The following is a 21,421-nucleotide window of genomic DNA, read 5'->3' as shown; positions in this document are numbered from 1 at the left end:
TTAGGGTTTACATTGTGCACCCTTTTCTGTTGATCCATCCACGAAAATATGAAGGAGGTGCTCAAGAGTTGGGCGTCCCTTTACTTGCCATGTTTGGATAAGCCTTGACTAGGTGTTTGACCTAGACAAGGACTCTATCATATCTCTCTATATAAGATGAGTTTCTTCGTGAAATTTTAAGGGGAGATAGATATTTGAGAGGCCTTTCTTCCATCCAAAAATCAGAGAGAAATACCTTTGGGTCATGGAGATATAAAAGACGCAAGTTTGGGTGTCTAGAGAGAAAAACGTGAAGAAGAAGAGGGTCTTCTTCTAGGGTTTTTATTTTCATATCTTTCCTCCTTCCATCTTGAGTTTTCTGAGAGCGTCTCAGATCTGAAACTCCTCCTTCTACTTTCCATCTTTGGAAGAGTCCAAATCAAGAAGAAGGAGGCACCTGATCAACCATCAAAGAAGGATCAGCGCAGTACTAGCATACTGTGCTGATTTCCTGAAGCAGGACTTCTGATCGAGATTCGTGGGCTCGTGTGGACGACTCCTAGAGGCCGGACGCGTGTGCGGCTTGCAATATCATCCTTAAGCCTGGATCAGCGAGGTTAGAGCGTCTAACTTGCAAGGTAATAGATCTGATCTATTATTTAATACATACATTAGATGTAGCTAGCATAGAAACATGTTGATATGATCAACATGTAGTTCATACTATATTTATATATATTTTAATTTTTGATTTAATGCTATGTAATAATCATGTAATAGGATCTTAGATCTAGAGATTTTCTGATCTTATAAAATAAATTTTGATTTATTTTAGTCTTCCGCTGTATGATCTTGAAAAAGTTTCAAGATCTAACCCTGAAACCCTAGATCTGGTTCCTACATCCTGCTCCCACGATATTGGTGCCGTCACACACCCCACGTCACCCAAACTCAACCTCCCGCAGCCCCCACTCCTACGGTGCTGACATTGTCACATATCCTGCACCGTCTGGATCAGATCTCGATCTAGATCCCAATTCGAATCAAGATCTCGATCCGAATCCCGACCTCGATCCAATTTGGATCATGATTCAGATTTTATTTTTATTCATCAAATAATAAAATATTTGATTAATATTTTATTTTTTAACTTTTTTTTAATTTTTTTAATTTTTTTTCTTTTCTTTTTTCCTTTCTTTTTCCCCCTCCTCTTTCTCTTTCCTTCCTCCCTCCTCGCCGTCACCCACCCCTCCCCGACTGACCCCTCCCTATTTTGCCACCGACCACCCCCTCCCTGGCACCGTCTCTCTCAACCAACCCCCTCCTTGGCCTGGTGGTGCCGACGGCCGCCCACGGCCCCCTCCCCACTCTTGTCTCGCCCTTGGTCACCCATGGACCTCATCCCACCCCCGTTTTGCCCCCGACCACCAGTCGTCCCCTCCCCAGCCCCATCTCCAGCCCCCGACCCCCTCTCCGACCCTGTGGCACCGCCGGTCAGGTCTCACCCCTTAACCCCCTCTCTGGCTCCATGGCGCCGCTGGCCCTCACCCCCGTCTCACCCCCAACCACCCCCCCAAATCCCATCCCGCCCCCGTTTCACCCTCGATCACCCCCCGACCACCTCCCCATCGGCCGCCCCCCTCTCTGGGCTCATGGTGCCATCGCCCCCCTCCCCCCGCAACCCCTTCCACCCTACGGTGGCCCGATCAACACAAAAAAAAGGGGTTCGAAGAACCTTAGCTTCAGTGGACGGCGACGACAACGGCAACGGCAATAGTGGTGCGGACGATGGATGGCGGCGATGACAGACTCGCCGGTGGGAAGAGAGGGGGGAGAGCACAAAGAGGGAGAGGGAGAGGGGAGAGGGAGAGAGGAGAGGGGAGATGGGAGAGCTCAGGGAGAGCACAGAGAGGGAGAGGGGAGAGGAAAAGAAGAGAGGAGAGAGGGAAGAGGGGAGGGGGAAAAGTGGGTTTGGCATGATAGGACGTTGAGTTTATGGGAACTATTAGGGACAAAAAAATTTATCGCTAATACAATTATTATCGATGGAATTTTTTTTCATCGCCAATAATTCCCACCAAAAAAAATTTCCATAAAAAAATTTTTTCCTCCAAAAAAAATTATTTACAATGAAAATATAATTTTCATTGCTAATAATTCTTGCCAAAAAATAAAATCCCTATTAAAAATTTTTTCTTCTAAAAATTATTAGTGATGAAATTTTCATTGTTAATAACTTTATTAGTAATGAAAAAATTATACTCTCGTCAATATTTCCTATCAAAAAAATATCCACAATAAAAATAAAAAAAAAATTGGTGATAAAAAGTATTTTCATCGTTAATAAGTTTATTAACAACAAAAATTTTATTTTTATCACTAATAATTTAAAAAAAGTTTTCCATTAAAATAAATTTTTCTTTAAAAAATTGATCAAAAAAATTATTGACGATGAAAGATTTTATCATTAATAATCTTATTAGCAATATAAATTTAAATTTCATCGTAAACAATTTCTACAAATATATATTTCTCCACTAAAAATATCTTCTCAGGTATACTTATAAATTTTAGTAGCCTTGGGATATGTTCATGCCAATCAAGATTTATGAAGATTGCAGATCTATGCAGAAGAATAAGATGAATATGAGATAACCATGATATAGATCAATTTGATTCTCTTTGATCATAAAAATAAAATAAGTTTTCTGATATTCTACTCCAATTAGATATAATTTGTAATTAAAAAATTTAACTAATTAGATTTACTTTTTTGGTGAGAATACTGCCATGAGTTGATCGAAAGATTTGAATGGACATCTGAACTCAAATTTAATCTGCGAGCAGCTAAGACCCTTGAGATCCGATGCAAAAAAAAAAATTCTTTAGGTGATATGTTGGCCTTAGTTTCTACATAAAGTCTGAACTTTTGATGGAAGATCAACATCAATTAGTGGTTCCAGGGATCCGAATACTGTGGTGCATCATTGATCGCTGTCGTAGGAGGTCAAGAATAAAAACCAACTTAAACTATATAGATAGAGTGAGTAGGGATCATTTTCATGAGGATCTAGGATGATTATTTTTTTTTATGAAAAGAAATAAAAAAGAATTGATTGTAGAAAGATTTAAAAGAAATATAATAGTAAAAAATTAAAAGTATAAAATAATTTATGAAAAAAATAATTCAGAGAAATAATCTAAAAATTTCGAATCCACCATGCAAATTAGATTTATTTTCTTTTTTTTTTATGTTGCAATATTAATTCTTATAATTAACGTATTAGCATAGCTTATCTCTAAGGGGTACGGACTGTATCCGTAGATCACAGCTCATCCTATTGGAGTATAAACTATCTAAATTTAATTACAAGATATAAGATTCAATTTAACATACTACGATCTATCTCTCCTAAGCATGTACCGTATCCAGGGATCACAACACATCAATAGAGGGTATAGGCCGTGTAGGGTGGATCAATACCTCAAAAAAAGTAAAAAGATATGAAATAAAAATAAAATTTTATTATATAAAAATTAAATATAAAAAAAAAAATAAAAGTCTATTTACAGGCTTCATCGTATTCCTGAATTGAAAGAATTTAACCATACATCAAGACCTCTAGCTCCATAATCTCTCAATATTTGATCCCTAAAGATTCTTGAATTTTTTTCTCTATTTTTTTTTATTTTTTTTCTAATTTTTTCTACTCTCAAAGCTTATTCTCAGACCTCTTATTTATAGATGAATTTTTTATATTTTTTTGATAGAAAAAGGAGTCTTAAAATCCTTAGAAAATGTATTAAACCCATAAGAATATTCCTGGCAGTCAGATGAAGCTTGGACCCCCCAGATTTGATCAAAAATCAATGTTTTAATCTTTATAAAAATTGGATCAAACTGTAGCCATCCAATCTGGGTTCGGATTGATTCTGAGCCATCGAATTGCGTAGAATAACTCTTATTCTCAGTCAGGAACATCCTCAACCGTTCGATCGTTTGATGGATGAAATTTCGGCCATCGATCAGTGCAAAAGAGGCTTTTGTCACCATGAACCATGTCTGTGGACTGTGTGAGGTTTTCAATGGATCATGCCCTGGCTCTGTGGACCGACCGACTGGTCCACCATGCATCAGAGGCTATTTTTAAGATTTTTTAGGATATTTTGACTCGATTTTTGCTTCGATTTTTGCTTGAAAAATAAAAAAATATATACATTAAATTTTTTATTAATTTTTTAATATTTTGATACTTAGATTCTCAATTAAATTAACATCTATTTTTTATAAATATATTCTAATTTTATATTTTTTAAAATTATTTATTTTTATAAGAAAATTTAATTTATTCATGAAATTAGATTTTTAAGAAGATGTTAGCACCATAAATTATCAAAAATATCTCTAATAAATATAAAATAAATCACTTATCACACCCTCAACTTAAACTTTACTCGTCCTCGAGTAAAGAAAGAATTTAGAAATAAGTGCCTTTTAACTTAAAATTTTAAATTTCATCATACAATTTTCAAAAGAGCCACTGATGTTCAGTAGAGCGTAAATGAGATATGTCATTGGAGTATTAATACTAATCAATATGGGAGTTAAGCTAAAAATATTAAATATTTTTTGAATTTTTTTAAATTATTCCTACCTTTATCTCCAAATTATTAACCTCATATGGACATATATATTGTTACTTCCATCCTTCATTTATTGATTCTTTTTTTTTTGAACATTGTATTGCTATTAAGTGTCTTAATCCATTAAGCTTTCTGTTTGACCTATGTAGTGAGTTTTCAGTCAATGACTCCCAAACCAGATAGCTTTAGGACATTAACCCATTAACCCAGCGAGTTTTCAGGCTACGAGTTAAAACTAGCTTTACAACAAAGCTTCTTTGCCCTTTATATTTTTTGATGCAAAACTCAATGCTTATTTAGGCAAAGAGATTCGATTACTCTGTATGAAGTACTTGAAAACTTTTTTTTTTTTAAAAAAGAAATGTATAGTTACCCTACACAAGCCCATAAAAAGTTAACTCTTCTTTGATGCTGGTAGAAAAATTTAGAAATATTCAAAGAAAACTGTTTAAGTTCTAAACTTAACTCTTTATTGAGTTTTTTTAAGACTTGATCCCTTAATATCTCACAAACTCTCTAACTTGCACATCAATTTTCTTTTAAAAAACTTGGTTTAACTCAATTCTTAAATATAATCAGGTGCTTAAATACTAAATACTAACTTACTTGAGGACTTAAGAAATTCAAAAATTTTTATTATTCTCTCCCCCAACTTAATCGACATTATCCTCAATGGAGTAGAAAAATAAAGGATGCATAAAAAGAGAAAGAAAAGGAGAGATGTCATCTGATCTAGAAGTTTTTTTAAAATTAGCTCTCTCCAACTTAGCCAATATTGTGCTTAAATATCTTCAAAAGATACGAAGCAAGACTTGATTAACTTAAATAAAATGCAAAAGAAAATAAAAGCAAAAGCTGAAACGGGTTGCCTCCCACAAAGCATAAAGTTTTAACTCTTCAGCCAAACCAGATTATTGACAGGCTCTTCCATATAGAGTGGTCCTTTATTCTTAAAAAAAAATGAAGATCATTTAGAAAAAAAAAATTTAGGTTGTCTCCTAAAAAGTGCTAAGTTTAACGTCTTCAGCCAGACGCTAAAAGAGTGTCTATCCTATTCCTGCCCGAATCTTAACGTGAGTCTGTAATTCTCTACATGATTCAGGCTCTTTCTCAAGATATTTTCTACTTGGGACCATTATATGACTCATTCTCCTGATAACTAATAATTCTTTCTTTATAATTAGATCTAGGTATAACTTAAGTACTAGTCGGGGTTTTAAGAGATTTAGATTTATATACCCGATGTGCTGAGGAAGTGTTTCTAGATCTCCTATTATTGCCTCTCTTTTTTTAAGCAGAGGTTCAATTAGTGTCATGAGGGATTCAATAATTAATTTTGGGTTTAACTGAGTATAATGGTCACTAGGTGTGGATACCTCATTATTATCAACTTCGGGTATCTCCTCCAGTTCCTCTAACCTGAATGTTCTCAACTGATTGAACTGATCTTTAAGTTCTAGACCATTCTGAGCTCTAGGGTCATCCTCTAGTTTTCTTGATAATTTATCCTCTTCTAGTTTACTAACTGCTATAGTTGATTGGCCCAATTGTTTAATTAATTGGTCAGTAGTTTGCATGAAATTATTAAGGATATTTTTGATGTTTGAGGTTGATTGCACTAAGATATCTACACTCTTTTCTAATGTGTTGACTCCTTCCTCAGGATCTAAACCTGGTTGATCATTCAGTGTTTAATTGGGCCATAGATAGGGTTGATAAAAATTATGGGCTCCTAATGTTGTATCTTGTGACCATATAAAATTGGGATGACTTTTGGACCCTGAGTTATAGATTGGTGCATAAGGTTCATTTATGTAGCTTTCATTGAATGCACTCTCTTGTATGGGCTCAGTTTGGGTTGGGTTCATCAAATAAGGATACTCCTTCACAACATGATCTGGTGCATCACATCCAATGCACATGGGTGCTAGCACTTAATTAAATTGGATATATCTTTTGAATTCTAAGGCTTCAATTCTATTGGTCAAAGTTGCAACTCTAGTATCTTCAAACTTCCTTGAATAAATGTATGCATTTTCAATTTCAGTGAATGTAGGATGCATATTAATCATTTGAGAATCAATTGTAAAATTATTAGTCGAGATCTAATTCTAGACGATTGGACAGAGCTAATCGAATAACACAGGTCCAGCAGAGTTCTAGGTTGTCTATTAAAATCTATTTCTTCCTCAGTAACCTTATAGGCTTGTAGATTTTAGATTATGTCTGGCCATTTTCAGTTTATCCCAATAGAAATTTTTTTTTAATTTTTTTAATTTTTTAGTTTTTTTTTATTTTAATATATGAGAGAAAAAGAGGAGAAGAAGAAGAGTTCTAGAGATGAGAGTCCTAAGGAGTTCTAAATCTAGAGATGTTAGAGAAGAGTGTTTTAATTAGGGTTAAAGTTTGTAGATTAGTAATCACATTATGCAATTAATCCTAGCTAAGGATAACCCTAGATCTAGACAGCTCTTAACTATCAAGGTCGCCTTTAAGCACTCCAAGTAAAAAACTAGCCACTCAACTGGCCAGGTAAGTATAAGGTTGGTAGGGGTCCCCTCATTGTTTACTTTAAATACTAATTGAGTTGGCCAGATAAATGAATAGAATCAATTAAATAACCACCTTCCTTCAGGACGTAGTCTTTGAACCACTTTCTTAGATACTAGTCAAACTGACTAAGCCTAATTTGGTCTTACTCTTAGGATCCCTTGTCCTATTGAGCTCGAAAGTCCTTAGGGGCTAACATCTAATTGATTTTAAGTTAAGGATTAGGTCAATGCAATATGTAGGATGGTAGTTTGTGAGCGAAGGAACGGTGATGAAATCTCCACGTTATCTTGTTTAGGGTTTATGCCCTTAAGATATTTTATAAAATTATACAATGCAAGAAGAAAAGATGATCAGATTTGGTAGTTAGTCAACAGTAAATTGATTTATTTCACTTTTTAGATTTTGTGATTAAGTATCTAATTCCCTAAGTAGATTATGAGGTGTCAATGTAGAGAATTTTTTTTTAAGAAAGTATGTTTGACTAAGGAACTAAGCAAGTTAGAAAGAAACTAAGAAAAAAAAAATTTATTTTTTAAATAATCATGCCTAGATCTCTGACAACAGTGCCAAAATTTAATCATTATCGTAAGCGGTCAAGAATAAAAACCAACTCAAACTATATAGATAGGGTGAGTGGGGATCGTTTCCATGGAGATCTAGGGCGATTATCTTTTTTTTTTATGAAAAAAAATAAAAAAAAATTGATTGTAGAAGGATTTAAAAAAAATATAATAGTAAAAAATTAAAAGTATAAATTAATTTATGAAAAAAAATAATTTAAAGAAATAACTCAGAAATTTCAAATCCACAATGCAAATTAGATTTATTTTCTTCTTTTTTTATGTTGCAATATTAATTCTTGTGATTAACGTATTAGCATAGCTTATTTCTAAGGAATACGGACTGTATCAGTAGATCACAGCTTATCTTATTGGAGTATAAACTATTTAAATTTAATTATAAGATATAAGATTCAATCTAACATACTATGATCTATCTCTCCTAAGCACGTACCATATCCAAAGATCACGGCATGTCAATAGAGAGTATAGGCCGTATAGACTGGATCAATACCTCAGAAAAAGTAAAAAGATATGAAATAAAAATAAAATTATATTATATAAAAATTAAATATTAAAAAAAATTTATTTACAAACTTCATCGTATTCCTGAATTGAAGGAATTTAGCCACACATTAAGACCTCCAGCTCCATAATCTCCCAATATTTGATCCTTCAAGCTCCTTGAATTTTTTTCTCTATTTTTTTTTTATTTTTTCTACTCTCAAAGCTTATTCCCGGATCCCTATTTATAGATGAATTTTTCATATTTTCTTGGTAGGAAAAGGAGTCCTAAAACTCTTAGAAAATGTATTAAACCCATAAGAATATTCCTGGCCATCGGATGAAGCTTGGACCGCCTAGATTTGATCAAAAATCACTGTTTTACTCCTTATCAAAGTCGGATCAAATCGTAGCCATCCGATCTGGATTCAGATTGGTTCTGGGCCATCGAATCGTGTAGAATAACTCTTATTCTCAGTTGGGAACGTCCTCAGCCATTTGATCATTTGATGGATAAAATTTCGATCGTCGATCAGTGCAAAAAAGGCTTCTGCCATCGTGGACCGTGTCTGTGGATCATGTGAGGTTTTTGGTGGACTGTGCCCTGGCTCTGTGGACCGACCAGCTGGTCCACCATGCATCGGAGGCTATTTTTAAGATTTTTTAGGATATTTTGGCTCAATTTTTGCTTCGATTTTTGTTTGAAAAATAAGAAAAAAATATGCATTAAATTTTTATTAATTTTTTAATATTTTGATACTTAGATTCTCAATTAAATCAACATCTATTTTTTATAAATATGCTCTAATTTTATATTTTTAAAATTATTTATTTTTGTAAAAAAATCTAATTTATTCATGAAATTAAATTTTTAAGAAGATGTTAGCACCATAAATTCTCAAAAATATCTCTAATAAATATAAAAATATACCACTTAGCAATCATCTGCCGCAGATTAAGGATAACATTCAAGAAGTTATGTTTTTCTTTTAAAAATGTTATAAGATTTTATTGTCACAAGAGATTATTGGCCAAACTTTTTTAAGATGGTTTACAAGTAAATGACACAATTTAGTCCATCGAATAATTGATAAAGTTTTGTTCTTTATATAGTTGGAAGTTGGTATTTTTTCTAAATCAAATTTCTTACGTTTAATTTTCTGAGATGGTTTGCTCTTGGATCTTAAAGACGGTTGATTCGATTGTGGGTGAAAAATTTTGTTGCATCATCCAACAAAATCTGAATACTGGGAGAATGATTCTTTTTTAATATCGAAAGTTATTTTTTTAATTTTTAATTTTTTAATTACTAACGACAAAAAAAATTTATCATTAATAATGAAGTATTAACGATGGAAATCATTCTCCATCATAAATAGTCAATTACTTATGATGAAAAATAAATTTATGTCGCTAACACTAAGATATTTATGATACAATATTTTTGTCACAAATAATCTATCATTTTTAAATTTTTTAATTTTTTTTTTGAAAATATTGATGATGAAAATATTCTTATCATAAATAATTAACTATTTATGATAGAAAAATAGTTTTTGATTGCAAATAATCTATAATTTTGAATTTTTAAAGCTTTTATTTATTTCAAATATTAACGATGAAAATTTTTTATCGTAAACAACCAGTATTTATGATGAAAATTATTTTCATCATAAATACTCAATTATTTATAATATAATATTTTCATCATAAATAATATATAATCTTTAAATTTTTAAAATTTTTATTTTTTTCAAATATTAATGATAAAAATTTTTCATCATAAATAATTTAGTATTTATGATGAAAATTTATTTTCATCATAAATATTCAATTATTTATGATGTAATATTTTTATCATAAATAATCTATAATTTTTAAATTTTTTAAATTTTTTATTTTTTCAAATATTAGCTATAAAAATTTTTCATCATAAATAATTGAGTATTTATAATGAAAATTTATTTTCATCATAAATAATTAATTATTTATGATGTAATATTTTTTATCTCAAATAATCTATAATTTTTAAATTTTTAAATTTTTTTATTTTTTTTAAATATTAGTGATAAAAAAATTTATTATAAATAATTGAGTATTTATGATAAAAATTTATTTTTATTGTAAATACTCAATTATTTATGATGTAATATTTTTATCACAAATAATTTATAATTTCTAAATTTTTTAAATTTTTTAAATTTTTTATTTTTTTAAATATTAGTGATAAAATTTTTTTATCATAAATAATTGAGTATTTATGATAAAAATTTATTTTCATCATAAATACTCAATTATTTATGATGTAATACTTTAGATACAAATAATCTGTAACTTTTAAATTTTTAAAGTTTCTTATTTTTTTTTAAATATTAGCGACAAAAATTTTTTATCATAAATTATTAAATATTTATGATAAAAATTTATTTTTATCATAAATATTTAATTATTTATGATGTAATATTTTCATCACAAATAATCTATAATTTTTAAATTTTTTAAATTTTTTAGTTTTTTTTAAATATTAATGATAAAATTTTTTTATCATAAATAATTGAGTATTTGTGATGAAAATTTATTTTCATCACAAATTCTTAATTATTTATAAGATAATATCTTTATCACAAATAATCTATAATTTTTAAATTTTTAAAATTTTTTATTTTTTATCAAATATTAGAGATCAAAATTTTTTATCATAAATAGTTGAGTATTTGTGATAAAAATTTATTTTCATCATAAATACTCAATTATTTATGATGTAATATTTTTATCTTAAATAATCTATAATTTTTAAATTTTTAAGTTTCTCATTTTTTTAAATATTAGCAACAAAAGTTTTTCATCATAAATAATTGAGTGTCTATGATAAAAATTTATTTTCATCATAAATACTCAATTATTTACAACATAATATTTTCATCACAAATAATTTATAATTTTAAAATTTTTGAATTTTTTTATTTTTTTAAATATTAGTGATAAAAAAATTTTATTATAAATAATTGAGTATTTATGGTGAAAATTTATTTTCATCATAATTACTCAATTATTTATGATGTAATATTTTTATCATAAATAATCTATAATTTTTATATGTTTAAATTTTTTTTATTTTTTAAAAAAATTAGTGATAAAAATTTTTCATCATAAATAATTGAGTATTTGTGATAAAAATAGCTGTCCATCATAAATACTAGATTATTTATGATGAAAAATTTTTATCATAAATAATTAATAATTTTTAAATTTTTAAATTTTTTCATTTTTATTTTCTAATATTAGTGCTGAAATATTTTTATTGAGAATAATATTTTTTAACAAAAAAATATTTTTTATCATAAATACTTAAATTATATGATAAAAATATTTTCATCATAAATATTTAGAATTTAAAATTAAAATAAATATTTTATTATTTATGATAAAAATAATCATCATAAATAATAATTATTTATGATGAAATTCTTTTTCCATTGCTAATATAAAAGTATTTGCAATGAAAAATTATTTTCATCATAAATATTTATTATTTATGATGAATTTTATTTTTTATCATAAATACTCATTATTTATGATGAAAATATTTTTATCGTAAATAATTTTATTGCAAAAACTCTCTTTTCTTGTAGTGAGGAAGCATTCATTAAAAAAGCCCCCCAACCTCTCGTCTAGTGCATCAAAGCTTCAAATCAGCTCATTAAAGAAGTTTATTTTATATTTAAATTTTTGTACTTACAATTTATATATTTCAAATTTTAATAGGGATTGAAACTTAAAGGATAGGTTTATCCGAGTCTTGAATTAGATTTGTACAAGCCTAGAAGTGGCTTGGAGATAGGTTTTGATTGGTGAACCCACAAAACTAATAGAGTTAAGATTGTAAACTTGTTAAAACAATCTTGATGTAATCTCGGTGATTATAGTAGAATTCTCAAGAAGATTTCTTAAGGAGTGAGCATAGGTGCTGAGTTGACACAAAACCACTATAAAAATTGGTTGTTTGTGTATGACTTTGCTTCCTTACCTCTTCGTATTTAAATTTCAGCATACTAGCTCATCATTCTCACTGCATACATTCATATAGTACACACACTTATTTAATTATCCAAAAAAAAATTTAAAAATCCAATCACCCCCCTCCCACTCTTGGGTTGTATCTCTAGGCAACACCTCTCTCTCCCTCTTCCTCTCTTCTCCATAAATCTAGAGGAGATACTAACCCTAGCAACCCCTCTTCTTCTTTCTTACCACATCATATTTCTTCAAAGGTCCCTTCTCCACATCTCAAGAGGTCTAGGGGAGGTGCTAACCTTAGCATGCCTTCCAAAATCTAGAAGAGGTCCTAATCCTAGTACCGCTATCCTTCTTTTTCATATTCTTATACTTCCATCTATCTTTCTTCTTTGAAATTTCTAGACCAAGCCTTCCAACCATCCTACAGCTATCTGCATGGAGACAAATAAAGGATTCATGGAGGCACATCTACCATCAGGCGTAACTAGAAGATCAAGTGGTTTAATTAACTTATATCACACTTTCATTTCTTTTTCTTTATGCATGCTTCTTTATTTGATCAATGAAAAGTTTTTTTATTATAATTTTTTTATTTTTTTTTATAATTCTTGTAATCTATTATTCTTTTTTGTATTTTCAAAACAATCAACTAAGATCTCTACGAATACGATCCTGACTCATCCTATCTACATAATAAGTGAGTAGGGTTAATTTCAGTACACTACGACATGCATCAAATTTTGGCACCATTGTCGGAGATCTTGGCATAATTATTTTGAAAATTTTAAAAAAAACTATAAAATATAAAATATACATATATATATATATTACTGCTTTTTAGATCTTTATTTCTTACTCTAGATTTTTTTTACTGCCTTTTTAATAAAATAATTTTCTATCTTATATATAGATTTGACTTTCTGGCTATTTTAGATCTGCCTTTTATTTACTTCCTTTCTAATAGATTCCCTAAATAAAAAAATATATTTTTGCCATTTAATTGACTGCCTTGAATAATAGATTTGATAGCCTATTTTAATTATAGGATATCTAGCTGTCTTATATTTTCAACTTAATTTAATTCTTTTTCTAGACTCTCTAGATCTTCTCACACCTAATTAACCTAATTTAAAACTTATCCCTTATTCCTTCTTGCTTAAAGATAATATAACATAAAAAGAAAATAAAACATCACATAACACTTAACTAAAATAGAGAAACTAATTAAATCCTAAAAGCTTCTTACTTGTATTGGACATCTTTTCTTTTTGTATTGTATATTTTCATAAAACATCTTAAGGGCATAATCTATAAACAATATAAGGTGAAGATTTCATCACCCTCCCTTGGTCCATAAACCACCATCCTACATTCGCATCAGCCTAAGCCTCCTAATTAAAATTAATTAGACATTAGTCTCTAAGAAACTCGAGCTCAATGGGATAAGTGACTCGAAAGTTGAATCAGATTGGACCTAATTGATCAGTTGGTGTCTAGAAAAATAGTTCAGAGATTATGTCCCAGAGGAAGGTGATTTCTTAATTGGTTCCATTCGCTGACCTGACCAACTTAGTTGGTGTCTAAAAAAAGCAACAGGGGAACCCCCACCAACCTTACACTTACCTGGCCAATGGGTTGGTTAGGTTCACACTTGGAGTGCTTGACGATATATTCGAAACAGTTAGGAGCTGTCTAGATCTAGACTAACCCTAGGATAGAATTGACTTGATTGCATCACCTATTTGAAAAACCAACAAAAATAATAAAAAACAACCTTCTCATCTATCCTCTCTTAGTCTAGGACTTTCTTAGGATTTTCATCTTTAGAACTTCTCTCTTTCATCCTCATCTCTTCTTCTTTTTCTTTCCCTCTTTCTTAAAAAAAAAAAATAAAAAGGGATTGTTCTGATCTAGACCCCTTGATTGCATATAAAACAATCAGAATAATTCGATAAATTAGATTTGTGCTAGGAATATAGATTTCTACAGTAGAAAGGATGAGCTATCCCATAAATTAGATTGCCTACTAGCTATCAGACACTCTTCCTCTATATCTTTTTTTTTTGCACAATAAGTTGAATGCCCAGTCATACATCAATTTTTTGAGTTTAGGTATGAGCAAGTTCATCAAGATCAAACCTAAATCGCCTACGAATCAAGAAATAATTCATACTTTAATGACTACAATCCAAGTTGGGGGGTTCAACCAAATTGTTTATGGAAATCACAACCAATGGTTACCTCAGTACTACAAGGATCTACGTTCGTAGATGTGCCTGATTACGATATATCCTATTTATAATATCAATCTTCTCCAACTACCTATAGCCCATCATTTGAAGAGAAAGTTCTATAAGTGTTGATAGGGTAGAAGTCAACACTTAGACCCTTCACTCCCACACGCATCAAATTGTGGTCAATCCGATCTTGCAAAGATACAATTATCAAGAATCATAGTATAGGAATCCATCCTATAGCCAACACTAGCATACCTCACAGTCTGTACTTAGTTATAGTCCTTCTTTTGAGGAAGACATCTGACAAATCGTCCACTCCTATATGCAATCCATCGTTAAGTTAGAGATCCAAATCGATCAACTAGTAATCACATTCAATAAGGAGGAGGAAGGAGAGCTACAAATGATTATGACTCTCGAGAATGAAACGATCATGGAATAACTCTACACAACCTAAAAGACTAACACAAATAATTTGACTAAGGCAAAAATATATAGAGAGAAATCAGAATGGTGGGACGAACCAATTCCATCATCATCCTACTTACCTATGGTTTTATTTTCCAATATCCTAGAATCATCCATTTTTTTAACGAAAAAGAAGGACAAATTGATGAAATGATAGAATTAATTGAGACTTTTCAAGAACCACAAATGAATAATATAATGAAAGAAGCTACACCCACAATTCTCTCTCAAGATTTCATTAGATCCCTATCTACCCCAATTTGGGGTGGATGATTTTGATATAGATGCATATATCACAGAAGTAAATGATCTAGTTGATATGCCCTATCCCAAAGCCACCTCATTTTGGATCGAAAAATATGAGCCATTACCTAGCCCTCCAATAGCTCTTTTGTTAGAATTACCATCTACTCTAAAACTTAAGCCATTTCCTAATGCATCCACTAACACCCTTCCAGTGATCCTTAACCAGGAAGCCTACCTTATAGGTATTCTAAAAGCATATAAAAAAGCTATCAGGTGGGATGTCTCTGTAATGACGGATAACGATATTAAAATTTTAATAACTGATCTTTCTGTAGTTGGCACTAATTTTGATAATTATCTCCAAAATCTTTCTACGATGATAAAGTAATGTATGAAGGTAGATTTAATATTCATTTGAAAAAAATGTCATGCTATATATCAAAAAAAGATGATATCGAGACACATTATATCTGAGAAAGAGATTGTAGTAAAATAGGATATAGTTGAAGAAATTCTTAAACTACCACCCCCAATCTTGACCCAACAAATATAATCCTTTTCTGATCATCATGAAGACTATGATCATATTTTTAGACCCTGGTATGAAGTGTTTGCCCAGTACACTCTATTGGCTGGGGCTAATGTTGTAGAGCATTCTATGAACATTTTACTACAATGATGATAAGGCCTCCTGTTTGATCTTGTTCTTTTGAAACTTTGAGAAACATATCCAAGTTGGTTATAAGTGAAACTCCCTCATAGCATCTGACTGAAGATGTTAAACTTAGTGTTTGTTAGGAGGCAACCCAATTTTGTAAGAGTAGTCTTAATAAAAATATAGCTGAAGATATTAAACTTAGTACCTGTTGGGAGACAACCCAGCTTATGCAATATTTTTTTAGTTTCTTTTCATTTTGTAGGAATCGCTGAGAAAGATAATTAGCCAAGATGGATGAGTGAGGCTACTGACCAAGTTAGGGGGAGAGCCACATTCATGCTAGCTGGAGTCAAGAACACATCACACCCAACAATGAATACATACATTGAACTCAGGTGGTATCCTTCTTTGTTATATTTTATTTTGGCTTTGTTATGATTCTTTTCTTCTATTGAGGACAATAAAAATTAAGTTGAGGGAAGAAAAACTAATTTAATTGAGTCCTCGAGTATGATCAGAAATAATTAATTTTGTATATCCAAATTTTATCTCGAGTTGGAGTTAATCAGGCATCCTAATCAATGAATGATTAACGATCCAGATAATTTTAGAGATATCGAGGAGGAAATTATTAAGGATGTCCAATAAATTATAGGATTTAGATTAAAATAAATTTTGAAGTAATTTTAGAACCCTCTTCTTACCTATCTCAATGAAAAATCTACTTCATGGGGGTATGGGGGAAAGGTTGAAGTATGCAAAAAAATCCTCCTTAGAATCTAAATTTAGTAAAAGAAATAAAAAAGATTTAGCATTGTCTTACTGAGTAACCGAGCTCCTTCACCTAAGTAAGCATTGTGGTTCGTGTCAAAAGGTGAGAATGTCAAGAGACTTGTTATAGAGTCAGTCTTATCTTATAATTTTTTTTAGACTCAAGTCAGTAAGTCCGAGAGATGTTCTACACCTAATGCCCTAAAGTCAACTAGTTTGGGAGTCATTGGCCGAAAGCTTGCTACAAGAGTCAGATAGAAGGCTCAAGAGGCTAAGACATTATACTAAATTCTTTTTAAAAATAATAATAAGAAAAGTAGATAATAAGAAAATTAAATGGTAAGAAGATAATAAATCCAACTCATATCAAGATAGAGGACTTAAAGAGTAGCGTGGGGATTTGGTGAAAGAAGATCTCTAAAAATTTTTATAGATAATACTTAACCACTAGCTGGGTCGAATTGATAATCCAATGAAGTATCTCTTTAATAGTCTGATCGAATATTAGCTATCTTTAGGAATGCTTAGAATAACTTTTAATTCAAGGACAATTTGGTATACACTACTAATGTATCTATTTTACTTGAGGACGAGCAAATGCTAAGTTGAGGGTTATGATGAACACTTGAATTAAGTCACTAGAAGTACATAATTCTATTTATTACTCTTTATCTATTAAGAATTTGATACTTTCTAGTCTATTTTGTAGGTGATTGGGAGCTTGGGTTCATATGATTCAAATTAAACTCAAATCAAATCAAATTTGAGTGAATCAGATAATCAGCTCCTATTCAAGTGTGAATGCGATTTATTCATGAAGGGATCAGATGCAACCTCTCTAATTAAGGGTCCAGATTAGAAGATAATCTTTTACATGGAACCAAGTGTGAACATGACTTAAAAGTCAAGGGCTAAGAAGCAATGTATCAAGATCTAAGTGCTATCAAGGAGCCACCACATACAAAATCCTAAGAAGAGGAGAGAAAGAACTTGGTGCCATATCAAGGTGCTCTTTTTGCTGCCCCATATTAATTCCAAGCCAAAGCACCATGCCCTCTCTCTTTCTCATATTACATGTTTCTCACACCCCATTCTTTGTTTCTTACATGCTTTCCCATGCCCTTTCATCTAAAGGTCTTCACGTATGCCTTAGCTCTCTCTCATCTCACCTTCTCTCTATAAATACATGCCCCCTTCTCTTCCAAAGGGACATCAACCCCCTTGTGGGGATCAACCCCTCCTCTTCTCCATCAAGCCAACGCCTAAGTTTCTTTCCAAGCTGCTGCCCCTCTCTCTCTCCCTCTTCTGCTCTTCTTTATAAGTTTAGGGGAGGTACTAACCCTAGCAACCTCTCTTCTTCTTCCTTGCCATCACCATATTCCTTCAAAGATCCCTTCTTTATGTCTCAAGAAGTCTAGGAGAGTTACTAACCCTAGCACACCTTCCATCAAATCAAGGAGAGGTCCTAATCCAAGTGCCGCTATCCTTCTTTTCTATATTTTCATACTTTCATCTACTTTTCTTTCTTGAAATTTTAAGACCAAGCCTTCCAACCATCCTGCCACTGTCTACATGGAGGAAGATGAAGAATTCAAGGAGGCACATCTACCATCGGGCATAACTAGAAGATCAACTTGATTTAATTGACTTGTATCACACTTTCGTTTCTTTTTCTTTATGTATGCTTCTTTATTTGATCAATGAAAAATATTTTTATTATAATTTTCTTGTTTCTTTCTTGCATTTCTCGCAATCTATTATTTTTTTCTTTTGTATTTTCGAAACAATCAACTAAGATCTCTGTGAATATGATTCTGACTCATCCTATCTACATAGTAAGTGAGCAGAATTAATTTCGATGCACTACGACATGCATCACCTGGGTATAACCCTTCACCTAATTCTTCCTATGGCGGCACTATTTTGCAAGGTGCCCTGATTTGCCATAGACATAATATATCCTTTTCTCCTTTTGGATTTTAGGTTTAGGTGGATTTTGGTTCTTCTTTTTATTCTACATTTACTTTATTTCTATATTTATTTTATTTTTATATTTATCTTATTTCTCGACGATGTTGGTTTCAACTGCCATATCGTCCTTAGAGATTTTTATATCTAAAGATCTATGTTTTTCCTTGACTAGAGGCTATTAGATCATCTAGTCGACTCATATTTGCTCTTTGTGTTTGAGAGAGGGGTGAAAATTCTTCTATGGAGGAAGCTTATCTATAATAGCAAGAACTCGTAGTCATTCATCGAGGTGGATTTCTTTGGCAATGATCCATTGAACAAGACTCTGTAGTTCATAAACTTGCTCAAGGATCGAACGGCTATCAATTTTTATAATCAAAATATTGACCAATAATATATTTTTCTAATTTTGCACCTTTTTTATCATATTTTCTTTCCAATAACTCCCAAAGTTCTTTCGAGGTCCTTGTGTTGATGAAAACATCATAAAGAGATAGGACAAATGGCTTAGAATGCATCCATGATAGATATAGTCGTTACGAAGAAATTTGATCAAATATGACTCTTGGTTCCGGTGGATAGGACCTTCTACAATAAGAGTGTCCTCCATGACCACATAGTGGATGTCTAAGGCTGTAAGGCAATTCATCCTTCATGTTTGCCACTTTTTAAAGAAATGGTCATTAAATTTTATTGAAAATTATGTCCTAAAATCAATCATGTGATGATTGAGTTTTTTTTTATATATGAATTATTAATTAATGAATAATAGTTATTCTGATATTTTTCATGATAAAATTATATCTTTCTTGAATTCTTATGTTGTAATGAAGTCCTTAGAACTATGTTAGTGTATGATAAAGAGAGGATTTATTGTATGGTTCTTAAACATATTTGCGATCAAATGATACTTTATCATAGGATGATGACGTTTATCGAGTGGAGGTCGTTGTGTACTATATAGATTGATTATCTTTTTAACCAAGGAGTATGGTGACACTGGTATGGCATACAGATGAGATGTAGGAGTATATCATCACTGAATAAGTAACTCACTTACTAAGCATTTTATAGTCAAGAACTACTCATTAAGCATATGGATATAAGTATCCTTCAGACCTGAGATTATCATAGTGACTTGCAAGCAACTCACTGTGCTTTGGTGTCGGACTATCAGAATTTCTAATACAGTGATGGAAGGCTACTGAGTACAGTCAAGTACTTATGAAATCTATGTGTGAATCAAGATAGATAGCAAAAATTTTGTGCAGGGGCAAAATGATAATTTTAAAACTTTTTCAAAATTACTATTTTACAACAAAATTATTAATTAATCTCATTAATTAATACTAATTAACCCTACACTAGGATCTAAATATGATATAACAGCATGCATTTAAATTTGAAATTCAAATTTGAATCAGTAAACCTTTTACAGTACTGTGTTCAGAACACATCACCTTTTGCGGATAGTCGACCACCGCAATCTGATCACCGTCGGGGATTCTGATCATCACGTCGTAGCCACACAAATGTCTGGCCTCTGCGGATCATCCACACGAAGCTCCCATCTGATCAGCTCCTCACGAATGCTAGTTCGTGATTTCACCCTTTTGATGGTAGATGTTGATCGAACTCCTTCGATCGATGTGTGCCGACTTCTTGGATGCTCCGGATCATCTGCACAGTTGCTTGAGAGGCTGATGGATCTCTTCCTAAAATTTGGTAGACTCACGACACTCGTGGCACACCAATCTCACTTCCCGAACCCTAGGTAGAAACCCTAGGGTACACACCAAAAACCCTGTGCCCAATTTTCTCTCTTTTCTTTCTTTTTCTCTCGAAAGGTTTTGGACCTTCACCTTATACACAAGCCTTCCTCATGCCCCACTTTCTTTCTCTTAATTTTTATGCGCACGCCCCACCATTCTGCCATTTTTAAAACAACATCGAACATGTCTTATCCGCGTGAGAGGATAAAGACAAGTGGTTACACATTTGAATTCAAATCAAATTTGAATTCAAACGAAAACCAACTTATCCCTATCCTTTTGGGTGTGAGAAGAGAAGGGGCGTGGCTCTTTGTGCGTGGAAAATGTTTCACGAGAAACCTTTTCTCGTGTAAGTAATGTGGCGCACAAAATGGATAAGGATGAAGGGGCAAGTGATAAGTTATCTATTCAAATTCAAACATGCTTTGAATTTGAATGGCTAACTAATTATTTTATCCATCCATATGGCGCACAAATGAGGGCGTGGTGAAGGGTTTTGCATGAGAAAAATTTCACGAGAAGTTTCTTCTCGTGAATTCAAATGGGTGCAAGGAAGTTGGGTGTCGCAGGGAATTTAAAACAAGGTGGTTTGATTCAAATTGAGCCAACCTAATCTAAATAGGTTAAGCACAATTAGAATAGATTAAACCCAACATAATTAGGCTTAATTAGGCTCAATAAAATCCTAATTAAATCAGAAATTAACTAAGCCTAACCCCTGATCAAATCAGGGACAAACCACCTTAGCGATTAGGTCAACATTTAACCTAATCGGGTCAATCCAAACTGCATCCAATTCAATTGGACTTGATCCAAAAATAATTACTCAATCAAATTGAGTTAATTAGTGATCAAATCACTAATTAAACCTCTCATAAATATTGAGTCCAAATCCGATGGGCAATCAGGCAACAGAGACCATCGATATGAAACCCTGATCAAATAATTTAAATTTCAAATTCAAAATTTGAAATTCAAAATTTTGACCCCGGTACCCAAAATGTGTGGAACTCATGATCAGAGAATCTTAATTCTCAATCA

General features: G+C 31.6%; 1 pseudogene; it reads left to right on the top strand.

Moving 5' to 3' along the window:
• The first annotated feature begins 1,370 nt into the window (after positions 1–1,370).
• Positions 1,371–21,421, top strand: part of LOC140856217 (protein argonaute MEL1-like) — a 59,247-nt pseudogene continuing 39,196 nt past the window's right edge.

The sequence above is a fragment of the Elaeis guineensis genome, chromosome 3 (genome assembly GCF_000442705.2).
Source record: "Elaeis guineensis isolate ETL-2024a chromosome 3, EG11, whole genome shotgun sequence".
NCBI lineage: Eukaryota > Viridiplantae > Streptophyta > Magnoliopsida > Arecales > Arecaceae > Elaeis > Elaeis guineensis.
Note: the sequence above shows the minus strand (reverse complement) of the source record. Positions and strands in the feature narration are given on the sequence as shown.